The sequence below is a fragment of the Mauremys reevesii genome, linkage group 10 (genome assembly GCF_016161935.1).
Source record: "Mauremys reevesii isolate NIE-2019 linkage group 10, ASM1616193v1, whole genome shotgun sequence".
NCBI classification, from domain to species: domain Eukaryota; kingdom Metazoa; phylum Chordata; order Testudines; family Geoemydidae; genus Mauremys; species Mauremys reevesii.
Window position 1 is genome coordinate 67,099,921 of NC_052632.1, and position 26,916 is coordinate 67,126,836.

At 41.9% G+C, this 26,916-nt stretch overlaps 1 long non-coding RNA gene across 1 annotated transcript; it reads right to left on the reverse strand.

Annotated features, from left to right (window-relative positions):
- Window positions 1–7,257: 7,257 nt before the first annotated feature.
- On the reverse strand, window positions 7,258–20,764 carry LOC120373229. Its single transcript, XR_005585457.1, has 3 exons — window positions 20,421–20,764; window positions 13,672–13,724; window positions 7,258–7,425 (listed from the first exon to the last, which is right to left on the reverse strand). It is a non-coding gene; the product is annotated as an uncharacterized LOC120373229 (long non-coding RNA).
- Window positions 20,765–26,916: the final 6,152 nt, after the last annotated feature.

The window sequence follows — 26,916 nt, forward strand, 5'->3', positions numbered from 1 at the left end:
CACTCTGTCTCCCAAAAGTAAAATAAGTTTGAAAGATAGATGTCCCAAAGAGAAGACAGTGGACAGCTGGTAGTAGGAATACTGCAATGAGGAGAGGGTAGCAAGGATTGTTTGGGGAATGGGTTTGAAGGAGGGATTTGACACAGGAGGGAGAAGGCACTTGGCAGATGAGTATGGTGTGCGTAGACACTGAAGTGATGGGCACATTAGAAATGCCTAAGAGGTTTGGGACACAGCATAATAGAAGGTGGGAGGAGAAAAAGGACTGGGGTGCACACCAGGGGAAAAGGGTGGCTTTTGCTATGTGTTAACATCCTAATGTGTACACAGTTGTAGCAGTTATGTAGTTTTAACATGTGCTGGTAGGTCAAGGTAAACACCAGGGAAGAGCTTAGTGCAGTTGGGAATCAGCAGCATAGACCCACCATTGAAACCGGGGGAGTAGCTGAGGTTGCCAAGACAGAATGAAAAGAGGAGGGTCAAAAGGAGTTTCTGGGTTGACCCATCTAACTTCCTGCACTAGTGCAGAATTGGCTAGAGGCATGCCACCATCATCCACTGTGAAAGCACTGAGGTTTTAAAAGCGCTGCGTCTTCCCACTAAAGCTGTGGAGAGCTTTCCAATTGGCATCAATAGCACTGGCTAGGCCAGTGCTGAGCACTTTTGAGATCTCCCCCTACCTGCCTAATCCCAATTGCTGGTTTCGAAGTGCTTCTGCCAAATGTGCATCCAGCCTCTTGCCACAAAATGACACATGGATACAGCCCCAGCTCATTCATACTGACAGACTTGGCTGTCATATTCTTACTTCATGTTCCCCTGGGTAAGCATAATTGTATATAAGGGTGGTTTACATCGTACCCAGGCATTACTCCAGTCAGCTGAGATTTGCCAATAAGTCTGTTTTGTTTTGGTTTTTTCCTGGAAGAGTGACAGTAATGTCACAAGTAAACTTTTTGGTTTGTCTATTACTTATTACTCATTTATATTATGGTAGCATCCAAAGGCCCCCTTCTGCTGGGCTCTGGACAACCGATGATGAAGAGACAATCTCAGCCAGAACTGCTAGGGCATGCTGTAATCAGACGTCTTGACTCCATAAACACGTCAGCGTGAATGATTGGGCCTGCATCCTGTTTTGAACACTGGGTTGTGCCCTAGTTTATGCACTGTCTGTCAAGATTTCAGCCAAAGTCCCATGAGATCTGGTGCATGATATACAATTCACAAAAGTCATCACTCTCTCAGGAGATGTTGCTGTATTGCATTTCATTACATCTTCTGATATAGTAAGAGGCAACCTGGAAGATAAAATGCCTCTCCCCTCTGTCTGTGTCTCTGTTGTGTAACGAAATCCAAGAGATTACTGGTCTGTGTAAAGCACTTGATTATTATATCCAGCAATTCACAACGGCTTATAGTCTGATACCGGAGTTGTGAATTTATAATATTTTAGAATAGGGTATATTTAAAAGGGATTTTTTTTTTGGTAGGGGAAGGGTTGAAGTCACTTTTCATCTAACCCCCAGGTGCAAATACACAGATCTAAAGTCAGACTCCCCACCGCAAACACACACTTGCAGATGTGTGCTAGAGGCAGCGCACTTTCTGCTACTTACTAATCTCTGAAGTAAGCAATGTTCTTGTTCCTTCATTGGCCTGAACCCAATCCCCTGTGGCTGATTGCTGCCTGTGAGCAGAGGGGAGGGCAAGGGAAAGCCATGGATCTGCATCCCAAGCCAGGTGCAAAAGAGAATGCACACTGCCCTATGCATGGACAGTGGCACTATTGTTCTGATATGGTTTCCCTGAGAGACCCTGAAGGAATTGTGGATTCTGACGTTAGTGAGATCCCTCAGGAGTACCTTTGCCGGCAAAACACAGAATCTAGCCCTTTCTTGTAAATTTGAGAATGAATTAAGTGCTCATTAAAGTGTGGGACTAGTAGCTTTGGCTTGAGCCAGCCATAATACAAGTGTGATGGCTGCCATCTTGACAAACTCCAGAGATTGAACAGGAGACTTCCATGGCTGAAAGCACAAGTCTCTACAGTTCTAGCTGAGAGCTGTAACCCGTATCCTCTCTGCATCGGGCACAGAGGGCGGACGCATGACTCACGCTGAGCAGTGAGTTACAAAAGCTGGTATTGCACCTGGTTCCTCAAGAAGCTCTGCCAGTACTTGCCAATCCTGCCACCAACTGAAATCTTACCATTGCAGCCAGGAGCTTTTCCTGACCCATGGCAGAATTATGTGAGCTGTTAAAATAGAGGCCAAACTGTTTGTGCCCATAACATGTGCTGTGAGTTGAAAAACTAACCTCTGACTGTATCCCCACGTCTGGAGGATTATGAGAATGAATTGGCTGTATTTTAAAGCCCTGGCATCCCATGGAATAATTCAGAAAGATGTCCCAGTATCCAGAGAGAAACACTTTGTTTTATGACAAGTACATTTAATTCTGGTACGGAAAGATTTTATTTTATTCCTTCCATGTAGCTTCACTATAAAAGCTGCTACAGAAACTAATGCTACAGTTGAGCTAGTCATATGGGTCGCACTTCCTCTGTGTCACTTACTAATTTCAGGTGAACTGTAGTGATGTGCCGTTTGCTTTTTACCTAGCTGCTAAATCTTCTGGGTGATCAGAAAAGAATAAAATTCCAAGTGCTGTTTTTCTTCAGTGTAGAGATCCTATTCAGAGTCTACTGGCATAGCACCTGACCACCCGCCTGGCCTGGTGGTTCAGTAGGTGACCTGCCATGGTGTCTAGCTCTTTCTGTAGAGAGGAAAAGGCGTCTGAAATAGATCATATTTCTCTCAAAGTTCTTATTATTTTCATACCTCCTTTGCTACCAGGTCTTAACTATACAATTCTTTAAAAGTTTAAAGCTACAGGCTAAACCTTTGAGCCTTGCCAACATCTGAAAGGAAAAACATGGTGGCAGCCACTTTGTTTGTTATTTGATCAAGGTGATTCTGACGAAGGTTAATATGTCAGAGATAAAATAAGGGGAAATATAGTGTCTGATCAACATGAATGGAGCGAGAGAACATACATATTATTCTAATTTAAATCAGGATTGATCTCCCTAATGGGAAGCAGAGGGCCAAAATAAATGACAGAAATGGAGTTAATCAAGACAGAATAGATAAAAGAGTAACCTTGTGCTAGTGAAACTGGTGTTGCAAATATTCTGTAAGACAGCTAGCAGAATAATCTACCTTTTGTAATGAAAGACACTGGACAATTTTATTCCTTTTATTTTATTCATCTGATAGAGTTTAGGCCTTCCTGGATAAATAGGTTATTTTTAAGGTCATATGTTTAAAAATCCTTGTTCCATTTCATCTTACACCAAAGGTTGAACAACTACCCAAAGCCTAAGGCTACCAAAATGTTTGTTGTATGTCTGATTGATAGTCCACCTTTTCTTTTATTTAAGGAGTCTCTGCAGCTTGCAAGTTATATAACCTTTGTTGACTGCAAGCTCCACAGGCTTGATACCAATTCCCCAAGCTTTCAGAATGGTAGGGTAACAATACATGTGGGAAACAAACCGGGGGGGGGGAAAGCAATTTAAAGCCTTCTGACAGTTAACAGGTAGAGCAAGCAACATTTTAAATGCCTTTACTCCAAAAACTCTATAAGATGAATGTTTGCTTCCAAAGCCAACAAACGTTATTTAACCTGTAGTCCCAGCTGCTCTCGCTCATCAGCTCAGAAATAAGTGCTGTAGTATCCTTAACTCAAGAGGAGAAAGAAAAATAGCCAAAGAAGGAAAACAATCTAGCAACAATGGCATGGCTGCCAGCAGAGGGTTTTCTAGCAGATTTTTCAAAATATATATTTTGGTAGCATCTCCTTCTAAATACGTATACAAGAGGCAACACCATACTATAACTAGGAGCAGCAAAGCTGACATTAGTAGTTCTTCACTCCCTGTTGGAAGCAACCTGAAATGAAAGGATTTTACCTTACTCTTCCTTCATGTGGGGTAGTGGCAGGTCTTCTTTTTCTCATCTCCTCTCTGTTAGCCAGACCCTAGGGGAAGCTGGGAGCTGATCACCTTCTCTAATTACTAGGTGATAGCTGCTTCATGATTTATGACTGTGTCTATACAACCATTTTTCTTTGCAATTCCTTCTGGCACTGCTCCTCTCATGGAAGCAATGAGAGCATTGGTATGGACTGGCCCACAAGCATTTTAATTGCCATCTATTTAAAACTGCTAATCTACACAGTGGTTAAAGTGCAGGTCACCTGTTTACACCAATGTTTTCGCTAGGGTAATTGTGCAATGGTGGGAAATTTTAAGAAAGCTGCTTGTATAAGAAATGATTTGAAATGAAGCTTCTCCTGTGGAGTTCGCTGGAGACTTTCAAAGCAGTCTAGGGAATTTAGACATATATTTTTCATTAATTTTAATTCAATTAAATTTTAATTGGAAGGTTTGTATGTAAATGCCCTAGACTGCACTGGAAATCTTTGCCACTGCTCTATTATTATTTGTTGTGAAATGTATTGCAGACTATGTAATAAGACTGAGCTGGCTGTTCTTGGAAAACTTAAATTTAGCATTTTCCTGATTGTATGATTAAAATAAGAAACAAACTTAATGCTACATTAATACATGCTTGGGTATTTAATATGCATTACAAAGTGACACAAATCTCTGCAGCATCAGGTTGTAAACATCTCCCAATAATATTTGAGCGAAGAGAACAATTTATTTCATATGATTATAGGTGGCAGTGACTCCATACAAAGTCTCTGGAAGGTTCAAGTGCTGTATTTCCTGATGTGATGCACAATTAAAAATATAAAAGACATTCAAGGAAACTTGTGACAGTGATGTTTTTAAAACCATCATTCAGGCTGCTTTGTAGTAGGTGAAAGCTTCACCCCAAATCAGGCAAAAAAAAGTTTCCTGCTCATTAGACAAATCACTAGCTAAAGGAAAGAAAAAGAAAAATGTACAGTACAGGTGTCTTAAAACACTAGCCACTGGAAACAGTTGTGTAAATTCAGAACTAGATTATGTAGTCTAGTCAGCTTTGCAAAAACGGTATTTGTCTGTCAGGCAGGGCCGCCCAGAGGATTCAGGGGGCCTGGGCAGGGCCGGGTCTTCGGCAATTCAGCAGCGGGTCCCTCTCGGAGGGAAGGACCCACTGCCGAATTACAGCTGAAGAATGAAGCGGCGGCAGTTTCCCCCCACCCTCCACTGCTTGCAGTGGCACTTGTACTCACTGGGCGGTGCTCCGAGGCTTCGGCAGCACTTCAGCGGCGGGTCTTTCATTCGCTCCGAGTCTTCCACTGCAGTGAAGGACCCGCCACCGAAGTGCCGCTGAAATCCTGGAGCGGCTCGCAGGGCCCAGGGCCTGGGGCAAATTGCCCCACTTGCCCCCCCTCTGGGCGGCCCTGCTGTCAGGAGTCCTATGTCAGCAACAAAGAGCATGTGTGAGATGATTTGCTTACAACCTTTTGTGGCTTAAAAAGAAAAATATAGAAGACATTGGAGTAGGTTCCTCCAGTATTTTCAATACGTGCAAAATTTTCTCCCCATCTGAAATCAGTGGGGAAGTTCCATAAAATATGAGATGATGATATCGGCCTAAAGGTTTCGCAGACAAAAGCGTATCTCATCCATCTCTAGGATGGTTTCAGCCCCGTCCTAAGGGTTAAAGTAATTAGTGCTTTCTTCAGTGCAGTCATAGGTGGACCATAAGTGGGGTGGGTTGGCTACAGTTTAAAAGAATCTTTAAAACAAGAGTGAATCTCTCTCAAGTGTCAGAGGTTACACTTCCCAGACTGTGTTTTACAACAGCAGTAACACTTCGGGTGGCTTGGTTACTTTAGATGAAATGTTACTTTATCAAGCTCTGATGGATTTGAATACCTCTGCCTCATTTTAACTGTGGCCCTTTCTTGAGATGCAAAGACGATGATTCAAACAAACAGATATTTTAAATAAAGCTAGTCCCTGCTTGTTAGTACATGAGGTGTCAACTCTTGATTGACCTGTGTTTGCTGGGGGACTGGAAGACTAATGACATAGGCTTCAGCCTGTTTATGCTGCCACTAAATTGCAACTTTTCCAGCCTTCAGTTGAGGACAAGAGGGTATAGTGAGCCTTTCGCATCTTTTACCCCAGCTGTTCGTCAGCAGGAGTTTGAGTTAGAGGCTCTATAGAAAGAGAGGAATACACAGAATCTGATTTAATCTGACCCTCCCCTTTCGTTTGTGAGCATGGAAAGCTGAAGCTCAGGTTTCACCTGACAGGCTGTTGCTCTCCACTAGATCTTCCATAGGGTTCTGCAGCAGAAACAATCAAGAGTTGATCATTCTCTCACATAAAACAAAACCACGAACAAACAAAAATCGAAGCAAAGACCCTAAGCAGAATAAAAAATCATTTTAGCAAGCATGGAGGGAGGGGGAATTGAGTGCAATAAAAGACCAGTAAATGAGTGCTTTCCCTCTCCTTTGCAGCTACCGCCAAACCATTCCTGATAACGCTTTTTAGGCTACATTCCTTTTAAATGAGAGATTAATGCTACTCCACAATGAAGAGAGGATTTCTTGTGCTTTAGGATGTGGTGGTATATGCTTAATCATGCTAGGGCGACAATTAGACTTGAATGGCCAGGGAAAATAGGCCTGGCATTTGTACCTGTCATTCACACCACCCCAAAATGAGCACAGTGTGCACTGGCGTTTAACACCCACTTTGTAAATGACTGCGCTAGGGACTCAGGGCCCGCAAGTGTACACACAAAATTCTTACCAATATGGTCTCTATCACGGCAGTATCTGACTGAGTTTATCATCGCACCTTTGTGAGGTAGGGGAGGATTATTATCCCCATTGCAGAGGTGGAAATTGGGATAGAGAAAGATTGAATGACTTGCCCATGGTCTTATAGTAAGTCTGTGGCAGAACCAGGAATAGAACTCAGGTCTCCTGAATTCCAATAAAGTGCTTCCCGCAAGGCCAGGCTTCCTTTCCTAAGTGTCCTGATTTGTGAGAGCAAAAATAATGTTAATTGGAGCACAGCACATTCATAGGGGGAATATCACAATATCAAACACACACAAAATCAGTTTCCAGGACTGTTAACTTGACTTAATTGAAACTTGTCTGTATTACTCGCATAATATGGGGTCCTGTAATTAATTACTATTCAGGTTAAAACACAGAACAATGTTCTGAAATAACACAGATCCAAATTTCTTTTGGCAACCAAGTTTTATGTTGACCAGATTTCAAGGACAAGTTTCCTAATTTAGGAAATACAGCATGCAGGATTTATACGCATCACGTAACAATCTAACAGGTACAACATTGCAGTGGGGGAAATTCATAAAAAAACAGGTAGAACTCTTCTCTTCCATCCTCCAGCCCATGCTGAAAAAGCCATTTAACCTAAAATCAACATAAGTATTTAAAACAGTTACAGCAAATGATTTGACATTATGAATACTTTAAAAAATCATTGAAAAGTTGGGGTTGTATTATCAACAAGCTACACAGGGTGTGATAGAATTAGCATCTCTAGCCTCAGATTTCCATAGATGTAAACTGGAATGTACTGAATTTTCATCAAAAGTAATGGGGTGGAGGAGGGTGTGAAATATGCTACCAAAGGGAAACAAATATTCAAAGTAAAGATGTACTAAAGGCATCAAAGTTTCTCCTTATCCTGCAGACAGAAAAGGATTGATTCCCAGAGTGTTCCAAGGGGTGAGGATTGAAATGTGTCTTTAGTTTCAGTGGCATCTCCCTCATTTCTGGAATATTATTTCCTGAAAAGCAGCAAACTTGTACAGGTGAAGATTAGATTTGCCTTTTGGCTGCTTTTAATTTCTATCCATGTATTGTTTACTCAGATAATTTGCTGGTATGCGTCAGTGTTTTGTTTGTGAGGCAGTCCTGGGAATACTGTGCAATAGATGTTAATTAACATTCTAAAGGTCACTTTCTTCCTGGTTCACATCACTCACTATATTTCTACACATTTAATATAGGAGATGCATGTATTCCAGGCTGAAGCAAAGGCAGGACTCTGGCAGGCCACTATCTTCAGGTGTCTGCTAATGTCAGGTGGCTATTTTTTGGGTGTCCAACTTCAGACTCCTTGATCCTCCTGGTTTTCAGAGTTGCAGAGCAGCCACAGCTCCCACTGACTTCAGTTGGAGTTATGGAAAGTGGTGTAGGCTAAGGAAAACCCCAATCTTGACTCTCCGTACAGTGGGCTACGGGGGAGAAATTTTCCAGGCAGCCCTGAATGTGCCTTAAAGTGGTAGGATGCAGTTTTTCATGCCATCTCCTCCCCCCCATTTTTCTTTAACCTATGTCAGAAGCCCAGGCCACACTCATCAGGCCATGGTCACGGAGCAGTTACTTAGAACTGTTTAAGATTAGTTTTGAAATGTTTATAAATATAAACTGACCGGATACTAACCCCATGGCTTGGTGCTGCAGCATCTGGGCTGAGCCAGATCGGGAGGGAACGGGCCTGGGAAGTGAGAGGCTGCCAGAGGATTGGAATGGAAGTGGCCAATATGAAAGGGCAGAAACCTGAGAGAAGGTCCAAGTGGGAGGGGAACCAGAAAGGAGATGGACTGGGGCACACCCAGAGCCAGGAGATAAAGAGGATGGAGATGGAAGGAACTGGAGAGCATAGATGAAGAATATTAGAAGGGGAGGTGGTGGCCAGTGGTCAAAGCCAAGAGGGTGCTTGGAAAGGGGAGACATGGATGGAGCTACAGGGGCCTTGAAGAGGTCTAGAGTAAGGGTGCTGAGGATTAAGGTAAGCAAAGTGAAGGACAAGGAAAATCTTTCAGGATTGAGCCTAAGTTGAACATCTCCAGTAATAAATACTATAACAAAGTTTATAGTAAAATATGAACTACTTGTATCTAAAACTGGGCTATAAATATAAATACCCTAGCAAAACTATATTTTCCTGGGGCCAATAAACTTTTTATTATCACCCTCATATTGGTTGAAGAAAAGTATATTTTGGTAATTTTTTCTGAGTTTTGCAGGACTAAAATATAGTCACTCAGTATTTTGTACTAGTCATTCTTTACATTCAGAATCAATTAACAAGAAGGGTGTTAACTCATTAAACTTCAGGAAACTAAAGAGCAAACACAAAAGAGATCAGCCTGCTGTCCCTTTAATGAAGCTCCTCTATTTTACAGCAGAAAGCAGACAGGAAAGTGCAGCACCTGGGATCTACATTATTGAAATAGGAAGTCAGTCTTACAACCTTAATTAAAGAAAATCAACAACCTGAACTCACGATTGATGGCCAGGGAAACAAAGCCAGAATCATGAACTTCAGAATTACTTAAGTTCCAAAAAGTCTGACTCAGGGAAGTGATGTGGGTTTTATTTCTAACTGGTTAGCGGAATCACTTAGGCTTTTGTTACCTCCATTTTGGTATCTGGTTTCAACTAAAAGGCTCCCCCGGAAGAAATTACTTGTATCTTGTTTTACGGGCCAGATTCCAGTATTCTGGTTTTCCTCTAAATCTGGAATATAACAACACTGCAAAAGCAGCATTAATTTTTCCCTCCTATTCTGGCCACCATAGCTTCATGCAGGTTATTGTTGCTGGGATGGAAGTGCATGAGGCTGAGGCCAAGTGCAGGTATATGGACATGTTAAAAGGCATGGATCCTATTTGTAACCCTACCTCTGTCTTAGAACATTCCTCCAGGGCTCCATGTCAATCTAGGGAAATCTCATCCAGTGGTTACAGTACAGTAATTCAGCAAAATAAATTCTGTATTGACCATTCCTATGTTACCTTCTATCCACAGCTCTTAACATGCTCCTCAAAGCCACTGCTGGCAAAGGAAAGATGGCCCACTAGTTAAACTACTAGCCAGAGATTTGGAAGACCCAGGTTTCATTCCCTGCTGTGTCAGACTTATTGTGTGATGGGCAAGTCACTCTCTGTTCCTCCTCTGTAAAATGAGGGTAATGGCACACCTCTTCCTTGCAGGAGGGTTATGAGGGTCAATATATTTAAAAATTGAGACCCTCCGGACTAGATTCACAAAAGAGACTTAAGAGTTAGGCATTACAACAGCTGGGTGACCTGCTGTCCAGTGGAAATCACAGCCCCAAGTGAGACACCCAGGCTCCCCATGTATTTTATGGGGAGAGTTAGGCACCTGCGGAAGGGATTCACAGAAGCCAGCAACCTGAGTGTGGAGATGTGTAAGCTGGGCAGTAGGAAATGTAGAGGAAAAGAGGTGTGGCTTTCAGCTCAGATTCACAAAGGGATTTATGTACTTAACTGACAGGCCCTGGACACCTCCTGGGTTAAGGGTGCTGAGCAGCTTGGCAGCATCAGGATTTAGGTGTTTTGCACATGCCCATTGCTGGACCCTTAGACACCAATCTAGGGACTTCAGGTGCCTACAGAGTTAGGCGGCAGCAGCACAGTGGTTTTGTGATTGTCAGTAGCCCCTAAATATTGGACTTAGACATCTAAGAGGCAGTTTAACAATTAGTGGCCTACACCCCTTTGTGACTCTATCCCTCAGATACTATGATGATGTGGGTGGTACAATTGCCAAAGCTTGATAGATAATTATGCCTCACAGCAGCCATGTGAGATACATTAAGTATAATACATGGAAAAACTGGAGTGCAGAGGGAGGTTAAGGTTTCACTCCTATTTCTCAAGTGTAAAATTAAGTATGTGTGGAAGTGTTTACATCAGTCTTGTAGAAGGAGGAAGGACAAATTTTGCAAAAGTTATTGAAAGTTAATTTTCAATCAAAATTGGTCTTTTACTCACCCTCTGTTGCAAGTTCATTTAAAAGAAGAGCAGCAAGAGTATATCATATTAATATATGTACATGCCCACACTTACTACAGTAGATAGATTGCGTTAGATACATGTCTGAGTGTGAATCTATATCTATCTATGTCTATTTACATAACTATAAGAAGAAGCCAAGATTTTTGCTCATATGAAAATGATAGAAGTTGTAGTCTTGTGTATGTACTGCTGCCCTCTGCTGCTAACACTTATATATTAGCACTTAAGGCAGTTTTCATCCCAGAGTACTTACAGACATTATCCTCTCTGCACCCCATCCAATAGGTAATTTCTATTGTTCCCATCTGATAATAGGGGAAACTGAGGAAGCCCGCTTGAACCATATAACAAGTCAGTGTTAGAATTAGAACTCAGGAGTTCCAGGCTTCCAGTCATCCATTAAGCTACTAGACCTACCCTTCTCATAATGCTTTAAATGTACCAGACTTAATCGTGCTCATAGGTTCCTTCTGTTGACTGAGCAGGCAGGACTGCTCCTTACGTGTCTAACCAGAGGCATGTTTTTGGATCCAAATGTCACCTGTATGATGATGAACATAGAATCCATAAGCAAGAATCAGACAGCTGAAATCTGTAAGTTGTGCCCTTGTTCACAAATGGCCGAATTTGAACTTACTGTATGTATCTGACTAACTAGAATTCCTATAAGCCTCTGCCTCAGCTGGAGGGACTGCACATACATCAATGCCCAAGGGGTATTGTCCTCCTTTTGGGGAGAAAATAACTAAGTCTATTTTTTCCAGTGTATATGTATTGTAAATCCTATTTAAACACAGGTCGAGCAAAATGGCTAAACTGTGAACCACAAGCTGAAACTCGAACATCCCATTTTGGAGTAGGATGCTGATCTGTCAGATAGTCACTTCTTTACAAAGCATAGTGGCCAGAAGTTTCATTCTAAAAAGGGAAGGGGAACCCCGATGCACTATGTCAGTAGGCTCATGCCATGTTAGTATTCCTAGCCCTTGCTTGCAAACCACAAACTCAGTGATGTGATGTAACCAAGAAAATGATAGGGAGGTTTATATATAAAAAGCAACAGTGTCCTGATATTCTTCCTCAGTTCATTTCCTGACAGTAATTTATGAATGGAAAAGTGCATTTCCAGATCTCCATCCGCACATCTGCTGAAGAACAATATTAACTACAAAAATAGTTGTCTTGTCAGGCTTTTCCTCTCCATCTCAAAGTAAGAATGAATGTGGGCCTGATAGGCATTACCATGAAATAGAACATTAATAGGGAAACTCTCAAGTGATAGAAATGCATGGCTCAGTCATGTTCTCATGGAGCACATCACACAATATTTATTATTTGTTAGAACTGTTCACAATGTTTCAGATTTTCAAAATTTCTCAATTTTCTTGAATATTTTCCATGGGGGTCTTTTATTTGTAATGCAATTGTTCCCAGAGCCCCAGTCTGTATGGGGGCCGCTTTGGGCTAGGTACTGTACTGAAAAGTTTAGAACCAGCTGCTTCGTGTGTTTGCATTTGCTAAGCAAAACAAGCCTTATGGTACTGCAGTTTTGAGTCTTGTGACAATGAAGTGCTTTTCTCCTAACTGGAGCTATTGTATAAAGTTCTTCCAAAACCACCCATGCTTTGTATTAACCTGTACAATGCCCCATACTGACTGCACATCCTCCCATTTCATGGAATAGAATAATAAAGTCCTTGTGCTGTACTGCGTTGCTTCCCAAGGAGAGAGATGAGAAGGAAGAGCCAGGGTGCTGTTGGCCCCTCCCTCATTTTATCATTTAGCAATTTTATCAGAAGATGGTTCCATTTTCTCTTCTGCCTGGAGGTCACTCTGTCTTTAATCCCTCACACTGGGTTTAATCTCATTTGGGTCCCTTCTCAACAATTGGCAGCATTCAGGCTCTTTCTGTCACTAAGGCCTGGTCCACACTAAAAAGGGGGTTTGAATTAGGGTACGCAAATTCAGCTACGGGAATAGCGTAGCTGAATTATAAGTACCCTAATTCGAACTACTCACCCGTCCAGACGCGGCGGGGTCGAACTCCACGGCTCCCCCGTCGACTCCACCACCGCCGTTTGCAGTGGTGGAGTACCGGAGTCGACCGCGGCGCTTCCGGAGTTCGAACTATCGCGTCTAGATCAGACGCGATAGTTCGAACTCCGTGAAGTCGAACTCACCGCATCGACCCGCGCGGAGAGTATGGACCTGCCCTTAAGGGGTCCCCTGACTTCTCCTTTCTTACAACAATGATCAGCACAGCAGCCGCCTCATTATGGAAGCCAACCTTCTGCCTCTGGCAGCCACTGGCTGAAGACGAGCGAAAGGAAGTGACAATTTCAGGATTATAATGAGAATATTGTACCACTTCCTAGTTTTGTGATCCCCAAATGCTATGTGAAAAGTCATTTGTTGTGCCGTTCTGTAGGCTCATTACAGAGCAATAATCCTGAGTTGGAGACCAAAGTAAGTGTTTCCCCATGCCCTGTATGCCACTTAGCAATCCCGATGTGTATAATCAGTTGATCCTTCTCCCACACACAAACATCAAGACAAATAAGTGAATTGAATGTAAAAGCAGCTGCAGAAAGAAAGAGCTCTTCTGTTTCCTTGTGCTTTAGCAACGCTGTAAACCTCAGCAGAAGAAGGATGGTGTTGTAGTTCAGATACCTGAGACTCGAGATCTGGGTTGTATTCCAGGCTATGTCAGACTAACTGGACATGACTTTGGTTGGGTCACTTAATCCTTCTATGTGTAGAGGCCCATCTGTAAAATGGGGATATTACTTTCCTACCTTGTCAGAGCTGTGGTTAAAATACATACCTCAACGTTTGTGTGGTGCTCCGATATTACCACTGTGAGTTCCATGGAAAAGCCTATAAACAAACACACTATTGAAAACCAATCCTATCCTATGTCAAAAATCAATTAAGCTAAAACAAAGAAGATTTGGAGCTTCTTAATTTTTAAAACAAGTCATCTTCATCTTCCAATTAAAAATACATAGAATTGTAGGACTGGAAGGGACCTTGAGAGGTCATCTAGTCCCGTCCCTTGCACTCATATCAGGACTAAGTATTATCTAGACCATTCCTGACAGGTGTTTGTCTAACCTGCTCTTAAAAACCTCCAATAACGGAAATTCCACAACCTCGCTAGGCAATTTAATCCAGTGCTTAACCACCCTGACAGTTAGGAAGTTTTTCCTAATGTCCAACCTAAACAGCTCTTGCTACAATTTAAGCCCATTGCTTCTTGTCCTATCCTCAGAGTTTAATGAACAATTTCTCTCTTTTTGTAACAACCTTTTATGTACTTGAAAACTGCTATCATGTCCCTTCTCGGTCATCTCTTTTCCAGATTAAACAATCCCAGTTTTTCCAATCTTTCCTCGTAGGTCATTTTTTCTAGACCTTTAATCATTTTTGTTTCTCCAACTTGTCCACATCTGTCCTGAAATGTTGCGCACAGAACTGGACACCAGACTTCAGTTGAGGCCTAATCAGCGTGGAGTAGAAGGGAAGAATTATTACTTGTGTCTTGCTTACAACACGCCTCCTAATACATCCCAAATGATGATTAACACTCTTGCAAAAGAAGCAGTGTTGACTCATATTTAGCTTGTGATTCTCTATGGCCCCCAGATCCCTTTTTGCAGTTCCTCATCCTAGGCAGTGATTTCCCATTTTGTATGTGTGCAACTGATTGTTCCTCCCTAAATGGAGTACTTTGCATTTGTCCTTATTGAATTTTATCCTATTTACTTCAGCCCATTTCTCCAGACATGCCACCCTGGTACAAAATAATTTAAAAAAAAAAAAAAAGACTCCCTGAAATCTACCTTAAGGGCTCTCCCATGTTAGAGCAATTGTGAATTTGTTTCCTTAAAAAAGAAAACTTACTTTTTTAAGTCAACTAACACGTAATGGGGATTAACTCAGCAAGTGCAATTTCACTGGCTTCAGTTGCACTAAAACAATTTTGCACTAGCTTCTGCCAGAGATGAAGTTGGCCTGATACTTTCTTTTTTAAAATGTGTATATATAAAGGATACTCAAGAAAATTGAATAGAAAATATCTCTAAATAGACACTGAACACTTAAATTATGTATATTTTTACACATGTACATATGAATAAATGTGCTATTTATTGCCTTAAACACTGGATTTGATGAAAACAGTATTTTGTGCCAAGCTGGATATAATTATCATGTAATTCACAAAAATATATGAGCCATTAAAGCTCTGTGACATCTCCTTCCCATGCTATGGATTGTAAGAGGGATTAATGGTACCAATAAATCCATTCCCTTAGGGAAGACTATAACAAAAATGGGAAATGGTACAAAATACAGCCCACCTGGTAATTTTACAGCCCTGTTTCAATTCTGTAATCATTTTAAGGACATGTTGATTAGTACCAGCAACAGGAGTTGAATTGGCAGCATCGGTAGCATCCATTTCGACAACAGCACTGGAGGGCCTTAAGCCCCCATTTTGTGTCTCAGATGAAAATGATTCCATCAATCAACAGATGCTATTTACTCTGTATTATACACTATTGGTATGACAGAATAAGGAAAGCAGAATTTGCACTTACAGAAATAGCCAAGCACCAGAACAATCATACAAATACCATCATTTGAGCAGAGCACTTTAGTGTGGAAAGAAAGTGAATTAAAAATAGAGTCAGATCCTCCGCTAGTGGAATGAGTATAGCCCCACTGAAGTCAATGGAGCAAGGCCAATTTACACCAGCTGAGGATCTGGCCCATAGAGTACTTGTCCTGTCAGCTAGACCCTGGGTTGCTGCGGTTTTCTATGGCTGGACCTATTGGCTTCAGTCAAATCAATACAAGTCGTCTTGGGGTGCCAGAAGGGAAGAGAGGCAGTGTTGTAATGCATTCATTTCAATAGGGAAAATATGCCCCTCCATGGTCACTGATGGTGTTGGTTTTAACAATTTAACAATCTATTTCAGCTACATTAATGAAAGCATATCCCAAAACCTTACCAGGAGTCAGTGGTGACAGCTGGAAATATGCCATCAGCACCAACTACTGATGCTTATCTATGGATTGCAATGACTCATGCCTTTCCATGGGGATTGCAAGTGCTCAGCACCTTTCTGGATTTGGTCTTTGGCATTTAGATTTTTTTTTATACTCACTAAGTGGTAAATTGTCCTGAGAGTTGCATATGCAATCAAGTAGTTAGAGGCATAAATATTCTAATCTGTGCTCCCTGTTCAGCTGCAGGTGCAAATCTGTATCCTTTTGAAAAACTGAAAAATTCAAATCTGTATATAAAAGTTAACAAAAATATTAATACGAAATACACTTTGAGGCTGTCAGCCCCTAGGGGTCAGTACCATGACAAAAGAAAGAGGGGGTTGCTGCAGATCAGAGCTCCCAACTAGTGGTATGTTTCTATTTTCACAGCCTTTCCTGGTACCTGGCACTAGCAAGGATTTGACTTCCTTATATACATGATGGCAAGGCACGAGCGTACACACAGCTTACACACACCAGAGACAATCACCTGTTGGTGCTGATGACACAATTCCCAGCTGTCACCATTGACCTTTTAAGATTTAAAAACACACATCAAAAAGTGAAAAGCATCGTTATTTTCCCAATAAAACAAGGATTTGTGTTGTTACTTTCCCATCAGCAGTAAATCACTATGGAAGTCCACAAACAGGTATTCCATTAACATTCAGTTCATGCGCAGTATATGTGACATCCAGGCTATTCATGGGGATTTCAGAATGTTTACCAGTTATAAAAAGCATTTCTGAGAACTGAGTAGGACCATCCCTAAAACAAGACTCTGCACTTGTAGACCTCAGTAATACTCTTGGCAACTTACAGCACAGTGCAGTCAACTACTATGGGGCCAAAGCAACTCTGTCATATTTCTCCCCTTAGCTCCTCCCAGCAGCATGACTGAAAGAGGAGGTATCTCTTCCTAATAGAAAGTAAGGCTGGTCTTGCAGTTAATACATTGGATTGGGCCTTGGGAGATCTAGATCCATTTCCTGGCTCTGCCCAAGACTTCCTGCATGATGTCAGGCAAGTCTCCCTGTGCCTCATTTCTACATCTGTAAAATGGGTTTAATAACACTTCTCACCCTTCTTCTGTCTTCTCTATTTATTCTGTAAGCTCTTTGAGACCAACACTGTCTGCTACACTGTTTTTGTACAGTGCCTAGCACAATGAGGTCAGATCTCTAGTTGTTATGGTAATATAAACAATTTGTTCTCTCCTCTGTCAGCTTGATATCCCAGTCTAGCTTAATGCTCCAACATGACCCTTACTGTGTCTATTTCTCTGACCTCTCCTTTTTTTTTTTTCTTCATGGAATCAATTACAGGAGAAGTTAAAAACAATTTAGAAAAACACCATCAAAACCATGAGAGCTGCAGCCATTGATCTGGCAGGTAGCACATACATATTGGCTCCATAATTTATGGTAGTTCCATTTCTTTCTCTCTTTAAAATTCATTTCTATGTCCTTACCAAATCGAGGCCTAGGGGAAGGGGAATAAATCCCTACTGTTGCTCATTATCCTTTTTCTATATTTCTGCTAATTTCCTGATATTTTAATTTTTCTTTCTCATTTGGATTCATTTTCCTTTAAGGCATTGTAATTAATGGACTGTCCTAATTTCCTTTGAGACAACATTCTTAATTGCTATAATTCTCACTTATGTCTTTTAGGCATCCCTACTGGCATTGATTCATTTCAGTTTGCATTCCTGCATACTTCAATTATGAATACTCAATCAATACATGCAGACGGCTGGTAGCCTGCCCTTAAAAAGGCTGCTCATTGTTTTGGTGTGTTTTGGTAAATGCTGATATGGTGAGGTCCTATTTAAAATTGAACAGTGCCTTAAAAACTGGGGTATGTTTTGCCTTCAATATTTTGCATAGCTTTAAAAAATGACCAGGGTGTTTAAATGAAAACTGTATTTCACAGCAAAGAAGAGTATAGGCCTTAATTGACCCCAGTGGATAATATTAATTAATATTAATGTTTGTTTTAACCAGCTATGGCTATTTAATGAAATGTTGAACCATATCATTGTTAGTCTGTTCTCTACCACTTCATACAGAGGTGGGGGGAAAGATATCCAGTCCAGTCCAGATATTTTAAGTTCCTAAGTTTTCCTTCTCTCAGGGTAAAAGTCAGACTATGTCTACACTGAAGGAAGGAAAAAAACCCTGCTGGAGTGAGTCTCAGAGCCCCAGTGAACTGACTTGAGCCCGTGGGGCTTGCGTGAGGGTTACAGCATGAGTGGGTATGTCTACATTGCTGTTTTTAGCCCCGAGCGCAAGCCCCTAGTCGGTTGACCTGGCTCTGAGACTCGCTCCCATGGCATTGGTTTTGCAGTATAGCTTTACCCTGACTGTGTTCACTCCACACAGCCTGAATAGTTGGGTCTTGTGAGGAGAACTCCATGGAGTTGGGAGGGAGGGAATCCACGATGCCATAAAGCATTTAGCTTCTGAAAGAAGTTTAAATTTGCCACACCTCCTGCAGGGCCCTATGCGATGCCATGCTTCCTGGTCACTCTCACAGACGGAGGCAGGAACCAATTGCAGGGACTGAGACCATCATTACAGCCAGGCTAGAGGGCAGCAGCATCAGGCCTGTGTTTATTTTATAAATCATTTCTTACTGTTAAGTTATCTTGCAGCTTGCCTCAGGCATTATTTGAAATACTGCATCTATTCTGCCCCCACTCCCTCCACAGGACTATAAAGCAGCTTCTCCACCTCTGATCCATGGAAATGTGGATCCTGGCCTCTTTCTTCCATCACCCCCATCTCATTACTAATGTCCCCTTTACCTAACCTCTTCAGGCTCAGTGCAGATGGACCCCAGTGTGACACCCAGTATATGGAGAGACTCTGCCCTGCATAGATTATCTGTCTGCCTTTCCCTGCACAGCCCCACTTGAGTGCAATTTAGTCTAAGGCCTTGTCCAAACTAGAAAAATGTCAGTATTAGCTGTTTTACCACATTGCTGATGCACTGCGAGGTAGCAAGGGTGTAAACACAAGCATAGAGGGGGCTCAGAGAGAGTTTGAGACATCATGTTGGTAGAAATGCAAGAGTGCACTCAACTGGTAGCCTGGACATCACTAGAATGTGGGTGCTAATCTTCCTAGTATAAGCATGTAACATGCTGCTGGGGTTACCCAGAGTTGTGAGCCACTGGGTTACTTCTCTGCCTCAGCAAGAATGAGCTTTGCTGGTGATCAGACTGTGTCAGCGCCTTCTCACACCATGCTGTTTTCCTCACCAGCAAAATCCTCCAGACTCTACCAGTCTTAACGTTGCCTAGCCGTTAACAATCAGAAAACTTCTGCCCACGAGCTCCTCAGAGATCTCTTTCTGCAGTACAGAAGATATCAAAGTTTGCTGCTCTATTAAAGAGCGAGTACATTACAGCTTATTAACTTAGCTGGGGTAAACACACCCTTTCCTTCAAACACTGAGTTGGTTTATAGTAAAAATAAAACAAGTTTATTTACACAAGCCACGGGTTAAGTGATACCAAGTAGAAGTAATAAAGATAGAAATGGTTACAAACAAAAATAAAAAATATGCTTTCTAATGGCTAAGGCCTAACTTGACTTGTTAAATGTTGTTTCCTCACCAATCTTCCTTTCTCAGCAATAGCTGGCTAAATGTTAGCCAGGATTCCCTGTCTCCTCAGCTGAAGGATGATTGAAAATATTTGTGTGTCTGTGATGGGGTGAACAAGGCCTAAAGGGCCCCTGCTGGAGCTGTAGAGGAGTCCTCCAGGCTGCCTAGAGTGGTTGTGTGGGACGCAGCCAATCAGGGAGAGGCTTCAGAGAGAAGCCAATCAGAGCCCAGCAGGGCCAAGTAAAAGGAGCTGCAGTAACTGAGCACAATCAGTTGCTATCTGGAGCTGTGAGACCTGTGTTCCTGGCTGACTGAAGGAGCAGCAGGACCATAGACAGCTCAGTTGCTGGTATGGACTGGGGGGCAAGAGAGCTCTGGGCTGGCTGCTGGGACTTAGTAAAAGATATCAGCCCTACAGCAAGGGTGAAGCATTTGTGAAGGTGCTAGGGCCATGGTGAAGTGGCCCAGGGAACTGTAGCAGCATAGTGACTAGTTAAAGAGGATGCAGCAGCATGTGGCAGCTATTCATAAGGTCTTTTGGCTGGGACCCAGAGTTGTGGGCAGGCCTGGATTTCCCCACCACTGCCAGCCACTAAGGTAGTGGCTTAAACCTTAAGGAAGAGAGTTGAGAAGGGGCTGAATATTGACTTTTTGATATCTCTGGAAGGAGATTGGATGGTTTAGCAGCCCAGCTGGAGATCTAGGGCCAGAAAGGCCCAGAGTAGATAAAGACAGTGTCTCCAGGGAGGAAGCCCTGGGAGTACAACTTCATACCAGGGCTGGGATCATTTAAAGCCTGAACCTGGGGAGGGGTACTGGGATAGGCCCCTGATGGACTGTAGAAGTGTTTTGTTTTACATACAGATTGTGTGTGTATGTGACTCAGCCAGAAGGCTGTTAAAAACCCACCTGAGAAACCACTGACCGGTCACCACAGACTGAGTGCAGGCACCTGGCCAAGGGGTGCTCACAAGAGGTGGGTGCCACCCTTTTACGGTGTCCTTATATCTCAATCTGCCTTTGTTTCCAGGGTCAAATTGATCCCCTGGGTATTCAGTCTCCTCCTCTGGTGGGGCCGACTCCATCTTGATTAAAGTGTTCTCTGGTGTGCTCCAATATGATGCTTCCTCCTGCTGTTTTACACTGTAAATGTTCTCTTCCTGCAACCTGTAATACAAATGAATAGCCCATTGAATCTGGCCACACCTGGTCTGGGATGTTGGCCTCTTCTCTGTGTCTGGAGAAAATCTGTTTATCAACTCCCCCCTTGCCAGTTTTAAACACCCTGTAGTCACAGACTCAAAAGCATAACATCTGTGTACTTCACAATTCCACATACATTTCACAATGATAGTATTGACTGCTGTGGTGTTAGTTTTCAAATGATACCTCAAGGTGTATATTGTACAAATATCATTGCAGTAGTATGTAGTGTGTGAATACAGGAGTGCCTTGAGTCACAACATGCACCCTAAATGGATAGTGTTTGTGAAATAAGCTAAGGGAAGTGTGTGTGTGTGTATATATATATATATAGAGAGAGAGAGAGTCATAAACGCTGCTGAGGATGTGGCGGAATTGGGGCCTATCTGCATAGATGGTGGGAATGCTCACTATTGTACTTCAGAGGAAAATAATAGAATATTCAAGATGTCTACAGTTAGGCTACCCAGAGACCCCACAGAAGTCCTAATAAGTTAAAATCCAAAAAAATGTTATTTACTCAGGGATCTTTGATAATACAATTACTAACAGCTAGGTGTGTGCTAGCTCCTTTCTGGGAAAGGGCAGATTCCTCGGGATTAGTAACATGCAGAAATAAATGTGGGAAATCCTTCCAGTGGAGGAGGGGGAAATGACAGACTGGGCTTGTTTCAGGGTCAAATCTATTTTATAATATAGGCTTACCAGTTTGGGAATTTGACCAGAATAAATACACCGATCTTGATAAGTTGATAATGCAGATGTATTTGTGACCTTTAAAAGACCCAAGTTATGATAAAGATTTGTTGATACTTGTATGGAAAGTTCATGTAGGTCTTAATGCTTTTTTAAAAACATATAAAAGTAAGAGTGTTATTGTCTGAAACTAAAGTCTTCTATTTAAGCACATAAGAATGTCATGGGCAGCTGAGCTAGTTACCCCATCCTACCATTTTGTCTAATTCTCCTTTGGAAGGAACTACTTTGACACGTTGCTATTATTTATATTGCAGAAATACCTAGAGACCCAAGCTGTGTTGCGCTTGCCACAGTATAAACACACAGCAAAAAGTTTCTGTATGAAAGAACTTACAGTCTAAACATGGTGGGAGAGAATAGTTGAAATTCTATGTCCATTCACTCACTGGCCTCCTCTGATGCTAACCCTCACGGTGTCAGTTATATTGTAGACATTTGTACACTAGAAAGCAATCTAAAACCACCAAATCATTTCCAGTAGGCCATCTAAAAACCGTTAGGGCAACCCCTTTCCGCCACTACCATTGTAGATAAAGTGAGGTAGAGCGAAAGAGCGCTGTGTGCCATTACTAAGCTCCTGAGTCAACCAGTTCCCATGGTTACTTGTTTCTCTCTTTCCTTTTCATTCTCTTATCAACAGTTATGCCATATGATTGCAAAGTTTTAAAATAAGATGAAAAATAATGCAATTATACCACAGGGTAAGTGTATCGAAAATTGTTCAAAAGCCTAAAAACAAAAACACCCATTCCTACAAAGGCATTATCTTCTTAGATCAAACAGAATACAACAAATATTGTTATGCTAAAGAAGTAATGTGCTACTTTTTTTTTTCTAGTAACCAACAGAAATGAAAAATCTCAAACATTTTTTGAGATTAGTAGTTACGCATTCACCTTTCCTGTACTGGTCAGGTGGAGTTGTAATGGGAGAAGAACACTGGCTTGCAGCAAGATGGGAACGGATTAACCAATTAAGATGATTAAACAACTAATTAGAAGGCTTAAGGGCCCAATATGTTTCGAAATATTTACATTGGCAGTGTAAACTGCTTTCACAGATTTCCTCTGTTCAAATCTGCATTTATTGCATATGCATTTGACAAATATAGTGATGTCCAGCCTGTGCTAGAACTAACAGTAAACAGAATGGAGGTAAGTGCATGCTATAATGTGAAATTTTAATGTAGGCATCAAACACCCTCCCTTTCATGCTACACTAATAAAATTCACCCCTCACTGTTTTTTATTCCTGCAAGTTTACCCTGAAAGTAGAATTGGACTCTGTGTGTGTTTAAATTCTCTAATAGTTCATATTAGCATGTGGGCAAATGTAAAAGTTATCTGGGCTGTGGGTGAAATATAGTCCAGGTGTCATTAAGAGCATTACTACTACTTTTCACAGGCAATGTTAGCGTGATATTCATGGTACATAGCAAAAGGTTCTGTGCATCCAACTGTCACATAAATTACAACTCTATAATTTAAAGGCAAAATCAGTTGGCATAAAAGCTTCCCTGTTGAACATCTTTAGAGTCCAAATAACTATAAGAAGCTCTCTAGCTGAAGTAGTAGAGTTGCTCCTTGAGCAATGCACTGAGAGCAGACCAAGCTGCCATTGTGTGAGTATCACATTCACTCTTATGCAATGTCCTTTTTTGTACTGATTGACTCCAATGAACACTGCCAGCACACTATACAGTACATGAGACAATGCACTTGACTCCAGTGTGGAGACCCCATAGTTCACAGCTTAGACCTACAGAGAAGGCAGGGACTGTCTCCTTGGTGTGCCCTCTGCAGTGCCCAAAGGCATAACGGGGGGCGGGTAGTATAGTGTCCCTTGGATGCATGTGTGCACATCTCTTATTGAGTGTACGTGTGTATGTCTGTGTGCAGAATGTGGCCATTTTCTTTGGCCTTTTTCGTACTCTTTGCATGTTATACTGGAGGTGTTAGTTAGTGCTGGCAAGCATGTGTCTGATCTACGGGCAATCACAGACCTCGCTGAAGCTGATGGGTGTGCTTGGACGCCTTTCGTTCAGGCTAAATGAGGAAATGATTAAATACCCTTTTTCATTAGATAATGATAGCTGAACAAATAGAAGCCACCATCCAAGGCATGGTGAAGCCTGAGCAGAAGCTGAGCCACGTGGCCTGAGGGGTTTCCTTGGGAATGATTGAAAATGCAGTGGCTGGAGCATTGATTTGTGGAGCTACATATGTTTTGGTGGTGGGAGTGTGTGTGTGTGTGTGTCTGTTTATTTATTTATTTTTTGTTCCTTTCACTTGTGAAAAAAAATAAAATGAGCAGATGGTGAGAAATATTGGTAGAGTTGCCCTGGGTAGAAGCTGAGAGAGAGCACTTCTTTCCCGCAGCCTGCTGGCTAGAAAGATAGGCTTGTAAATTGTGAGCAAGGAAATTGCTCCTGTTTATTCCTACTGTGTTAAGGCAAACAGGACTTTGTGTGCGTTCTTTGTAAATAAACAGGATTGCACCAAAAGAAATAGCTGATTCTATCATTCATTTCTCCTAATGGAAACAACCCAGAAAGGTCCTGAATATTGGCTAGCTGCTCAGGCCAAAGGGACAACAATATTGTCAATGGGAATACCTGCTCTCATAAGAACAGCCCTACTGGGACAGACTAATGGTACATCTAGCCCAGTATCCTGCTTTCTGACAGTGGCCAATGCCAGGTGCTTCACAGGGAGTGAACAGAACAGGCAATCATCGAGTAATATGTCCCCTGTCATCAACTCCCAGCTTCTGGCAGTCAGAAGCTGGGGACACCCAGAGCATGGTGTTACATCTAGGGTGGCCGGATGCTAAATTGGAAAAATATCAGTGCCGCCGCAGCAGAGGCGCCTTTTTAATTGTTACACTCACCCGTCCGGGTCTTCGGCAGCAATTCGGCAGAGGGTCCTTCAGTCGCTGACGGTTTTCGGCGGCATTTTGGTGGCGGGTAATAAATCTTGCCACCAAAGACAGATGCACCCGCCGCCGAATTGCCACCGAAGACCATCAGCGACTGAAGGGCCCTCCACCGAATTGCTGCCGAAGACCTGGATGAGTGAGTGGTTTAAAAAAAAAATAATAATAACCCGAAACACAATATCGAGACAAATGATGTCCCGACCATGCTTCAGTCGGGACGCAGGACAGACTTCTCAAAATTGGGACAGTCACCCTAATTACATCCGTGACCATTATGGCTACTAGCCATTGATGGACCTATCCTCTGTGAACTTACCTAGTTTTTTAAATCCAGTTACAGTTTTGGCCTTCTCAATATCCCCAGGCAATGAGTTCCACAAATTGACTTGTGTGAAGAAGTATTTCCTTTTGTTTTAAACCCACTGCCTATTAATTTCATTGGGCAACCCCTAGTTCTTGTGTTATATGAATGAGTAAATAACATTTCCTTATTCACTTTCTCCACACCATTCATGATTTTGTAGCTCTCTAACACATTCTCCTCCCCTGCCCCCATCATCTCTTTTCCGAGATGAAAAGTCCCAGGCTTTTTAATCTCATATGGAAGCTGTTCCACCCTTTTAATAATTTTATTGCCCCTTTCTGTACCTTTTCCAATTCTAATACATCTATTTTGAGGCAGGGCAACCAGAACTGCATGCAATAGTCAAGGTGTTGGTATCCATGGGTTTAAGTAGTGACATATAGCAGTTGGTCCTGCTGTGAACAGGGGGTTGCACTAGATGACCTCCTGAGGTCTCTTCCAACCCTAATAGTCTATGATTATGATATTTACTTTCTGTCTATTGCTTTCCTAATGGTTCCTAACATTGTTAGCTTTTTTTGACTGTTGCTGTACATTCAGCAGATGTTTTCAGAGAACTATCCACAATGACTCCAAGATCTTTTTTGAGTGGTAGCAGCTAATTTAGATAACATTTTGTATGTATAGTTGGGATTGTTTTCCAATGTGCATTACTTTGCATTTATCAGCATTAAATTTCATCTGCCATTTTGTTGTCAAGTCACCCAATTTTGTCAGATCCCTTTGTAACTCTTTGCAGTCTGCTTTGGACTTCACTACCTTTGAGTAATTTAGTATCGGCAAATTTTGCCCACTCACAATCATTTATGAATATGTTGAATAGTACTGGTCCCAGTACAGATCCCTGGGTGACACCACAATTTACTTCAATCCATTCTGAAAACTGATCATTTATTCCAACCCTTTGTTTCCTGTCTTCTAAGCAGTTACTGATCTATGAAAGGACCGTCCCTCTTATCCCATCACTCCTTGCTTTGCTTTAGAGACTTTGAGGGACCTTGTCAAAGGCTTTCTGAAAGTCCAAGTACATTATATCCACTGGATCACCTTTGTCTCCATGTTTGTTGACCCCCCACCCCAAAGAATTCTAATGGATTAGTGAGGCATGATTTCCCTTCACAAAAAACATGTTGACTCTTCCCCCAAAAATGATGTTCATTTGTGTCTGATAATTCTATTCTTTACTATAGTTTCAGCCAATTTGCCTGGTACTGACGTTAGACTTGCAGGCCTGTAATTCCCAGGGCTGCCTCTGCAGTCTCTTTTAAAAAAAATGTGTCCCCCATTAACTATCCTCCATTTGGTACAGAAGCTGATTTAAATGATAGGTTACATACTATACTTAGTAGTCTTGCAATTTCACATTTGAGTTCCCTTAGAACCCTAGGGTGTTTACCGTCTGGTCCTGGTGACTTATTACTGTTTAGTTTATCAATTTGTTCCAAAACCTCCTCTAATGACATATCAATTTGGGACAGTTCCTCAGATTTGTCACCTAAAAAGAATGTCTGGTGTAGGAGTTTCCCTTCTCTGCAGTGAAGATTGACGCAAATAATTCATTTAGCTTCTCTGTAGTAGTTGTCTTCCTTGAGTGCTCCTTGATCATCCAGTTTGCAGGCTTCCTGCTTCTGATATACTTAAAACATTTTTTGCTGTTTAGTTTTTCAGGCTTTAGCTAGCTGCTCTTTCTATTTCTTTTTCGGCCTACCTAACTATACTTTAACACAGATATAATTTTCTCCAAATTACTGGTCTGAAGAGACATGGGGAAGGAGAGAGAGAGGGATAGACCAGAGGAAATGTAGGGAGAAAAGGATCAAAGTAAATTCCAGGGAAATGTATTTTTTCTTTTATTGTTTTCAAGACTTCAGGGAAACACTTTACCATGTACAGCCTAGTGGTACAGCTATTTTGTAATGACGAGCCACTCCTGTGTGCTGAAGCCAAGGCCCTTGCATCCCTATGAGCCTCTACCAATCAATCAAATTGAAATATCTAGCTGCTCTGTCTATGACTTCATCCCATACTGCAAGGCACATTCTGATTCTCCACCCGCTCTGCATGTGTGAAAAGGCACAAGGTAGTGGAGAACCAGACTGGCAAGTCCCTTTGCTGGCAAGGTGCTGAGCACTCTAACTCCTT